Here is a 3909-nt window from a genome sequence, read left to right as displayed (position 1 = left end):
CTACACAACCTTCTTCTTGTAGATGTTGTTGGGCCTCCAAGTGCAGAGATTTGTAGGACAGTAGCAAATTTCCCTCAAGTGGATGACCTAAGGTTTATCAATCCGTGGGAGGCGTAGGATGAAGATGGTCTCTCCCAAACAACCCTGTAACCAAAGAACAAAGAGTCTCTTGTGTCCCCAACACACCCAATACAATGGCAAATTGTATAGGTGCACTAGTTCGGCGAAGAGATGGTGATACAAGTGCAATATGGATGGTAGATATAGGTTTTTGTAATCTGAAAATATAAAAACAGCAAGGTTACTAATGATAAAAGTAAGCGTAAACGGTATTGCAATAGTGGGAAACAAGGCCTAGGGTTCATACTTTCACTAGTGCAAGTTCTCTCAACAATAATAACATAATTGGATCATATAACTATCCCTTAACATGCAACAAAGAGTCGCTCGAAAGTCACTAATAGCGAAGAACAAATGAAGAGATTATTGTAGGGTACGAAACCACCTCAAAGTTATCCTTTCTGATTGATCTATTCAAGAGTCCGTAGTAAAATAACACGAAGCTATTCTTTTCTTCGATCTATCATAGAGTTCGTACTAGAATAACAACTTAAGACACAAATCAACCAAAACCCTAATGTCACCTAGATACTCCAATGTCACCTCAAGTATTCGTGGGCATGATTATACGATATGCATCACACAATCTCAGATTCATCTATTCAACCAACACAAAGTACTTCAAAGAGTGCCCCAAAGTTTCTACCGGAAGGTCAAGACGAAAACGTGTGCCAACCCCTATGCATAAGTTCATTGAACCCGCAAGTTGATCACCAAAACATACATCAAGTAGATCACGTGAATATCCCATTGTCACCACAGATAAGCACGGCAAGACATGCATCAAGTGTTCTGAAATCCTTAAAGACTCAATCCGATAATATAACTTCAAAGGGAAAACTCAATCCATTACAAGAGAGTAGAGGGGGAGAAACATCATAAGATCCAACTATAATAGCAAAGCTCGCGATAAATCAAGATCCTATCACCTCAAGAACACAAGAGAGAGAGAGAGAGAGAGAGATCAAACACATAGCTACTGTTACATACCCTCAGCCCCGAGGGTGAACTACTCCCTCCTCATCATGGAGAGTGCCGGGATGATGAAGATGGCCACCAGTGAGGGACCCCCCCCTCTGGCAGGGTGCCGGAACAGGGTCCCGATTGTTTTTGGTGGCTACAGAGGCTTGCGGCGGCGGAACTCCTGATCTATTGTTGTCCTTGATGTTTTTAGGGTATATGGAGATATATAGACAAAAGAAGTCAGTCAGGGGGGGCACGAGGGGCCCACGAGGGTGGGGGCGTGCCCAGGGGGGAGGGCGCGCCTCCCTGCCTCGTGGCCACCTCGAAGCTTCCCTTACGTGCACTCCAAGTCCCCTGGATTGCTTCCGTTCCAAAAATAACTTTCCCGAAGGTTTTATTCCATTTGGACTGTGTTTGATATTCCTTTCCTTCGAAACACTAAAATAGGCAAGAAAACAACAATATGGGCTGGGCCTCCGGTTAATAGGTTAGTCCCAAAAATAATATAAAAGTGTATAACAAAGCCCGTAAACATCCAAAATAGATAATGTAATAGCATGAATGCTTCATAAATTATAGATACGTTGGAGACGTATCAACGGGTCATACAGAAGAATAACAAGCTCCAAGATGCTAATACCTAGCTGGGTGAAGAATTGAAAGATGTTCGGGCCCAGCTGGCTGACTCCGTGAAGGAAAATAAGAGGCTTCAACGGGGAATTTTTAGTATGTTCTCAAACAAACATTTACGTAGTTCGGTAAAGACAGGAACTAACATAGTTATGTCTGTAGGTATGCTGACGGGCTGTCCCAAAGAGGAGATGCCCGAATCTTCAGGCGATCTGCTACAAGAGCTTTCGCAACTGCACGAGCAAGTTCGGCATGTCATGTAGAGTGTCGCCAAGGCCTTGTGGCCATCCGCCTCCCTACCAGGAAGTATGGGGGAGCTTGCTCAGCTTTTCAAGGGAGCGCAGCGGTGTTTCCGACTATGGAAGATATCTGCCTATCAAGAAGGGGCGAGAGAGGCTTGGGCCATGGTGAACACACGGTATACCAAGCTTGATCCGAATCATATGGCCCGGGTCGGACCTGTAGGATCAGATGGGAAAGAAATTCCCGTTAGTCTGGTATATGACCAGGTGGGATTAGCTGCAAAATATTCCCAACAGGATTGTAGGCTAGACAACATGTTGGATGGCATAGAAGTAGAAGCATTTGATTCTAAATTACTATGTACTTCAATTGACATATTTGTGCCTAGCCGGATTGTAAAACATTTGTCATGGCAGACCTTTTCGCTTCAGCCTCTAGACCCAACAGTCTGGAGTGTTTCCGGATACCCGCTCGGTAATATAAACCAGGGTATGCGTGGAAACCAGGCGTAGGAGTCATAGTTGCTTGAACAGACAAGTACCCAACTAGCTATGTTATATTACATGGTTAGTAAGAAACATTTTCCAGAGAGAATAGTTCTGTTAAGGGTTCCTTTCCCTGGGTATGCATGCATTAATGTGCATGTCCGAATTGCGATTCAAAGGCGCATTATATGTAACATCTGGGGGTTTGTATTGTGATAGGTAAAAACATCTTTAGTCCACCGACCGAATATTCCCTTAAGAACGCTAGCTTTCGGCTTCACCCAGTCGGAGGTACACGTCCGGAGTACCCGGCAGTAACAATCGCAGAGGTGCTCCCTTTATGCGCTAGCCAAACTAACGGGAACGTAGGGCATAAGCACAGGAGCCAGGCAACCCAGCTTGGCCAAAACTGAAGTCATATAAATGCATATAATGTTGAAGAAAAGGTGCATATGGAAAAAGGATGCATATGCAGTGGGCTTGATGCACGGAAGATAATTGTATTAAGCTTTTGTATAAGAAGACCCTAGGTATAATGAGCGCACATACTTGAAGATTAGTGCGGTACAACTGTGTAGTCTAGCCACAATAGAGATGTAGAGATTTTCAAAAAGGAAAGGCGAGAAGAGAGCAAAAAAGTAAATGAAAAGCAACAGAGGGAAGGAGACGAACAGGGAGTTCGGTGCTAGGCTTAGAATCGTCAGAGTCTGGCTGCGTTCCATGGGTCCGGCTTGAGGCGGTTGTCGGATGCATCTCGCAGTTGGTACGCTCCTCTGGTGAGAACTTTGTCAATAATGAAGGGACCCTCCCACTTGGGCTTGAGTTTGTCCATTTTCTTCGATGTAGAACGAGTTCGCCAATATTATATATCTTGGCCCGTACTTCTCTGCTTTGATACCGACGAGCCTGATGTTGATAGAATGCGGAACGGGCTTTTGCGACATCGCGCTCCTCTTCTAGGGCATGTAAATTGTACTTCCAATGGAGCTCGGCCTCTCTCTCTTCATACATGCGCACTCGAGGCGAGTCATGAATAATATCATAGGGCAGCACAGCCTCTGCGTCGTACACCATGAAGAAGGGTGTGTATCGGTAGTGTGATTTAGCATGGTCCGCAGCCCCCAGAGTACGGAGTCGAGCTCCTCAACCCAGTGCGTGTCTGATTCTTTTAAGGATCGCACTAGTCTAGGTTTAATGCCGCTCATAATAAGACCATTGGCTCGTTTGACTTGACTGTTTGTTTGAGGTTGATAGATGGAGGCGTAATCGAGCTTGATGCCCATCTTGCCGCACCAAGTTTTCACCTCATTGGCGGTGAAATTGGAGCCGTTGTCGGTGATGATGCTATGGGGGACACCATAACAGTGTACTATGCCTGATATGAAGTCTATCACGGGTCCATATTCGGCCATTTTAACTGGTTTGGCCTCTGTCCATTTGGTGAATTTGTCCACCATGACCAACAAGT

This window comes from Triticum aestivum, chromosome 5B (assembly GCF_018294505.1).
Source record: "Triticum aestivum cultivar Chinese Spring chromosome 5B, IWGSC CS RefSeq v2.1, whole genome shotgun sequence".
Lineage (NCBI taxonomy): Eukaryota > Viridiplantae > Streptophyta > Magnoliopsida > Poales > Poaceae > Triticum > Triticum aestivum.
This window is presented reverse-complemented; position numbering follows the sequence as displayed.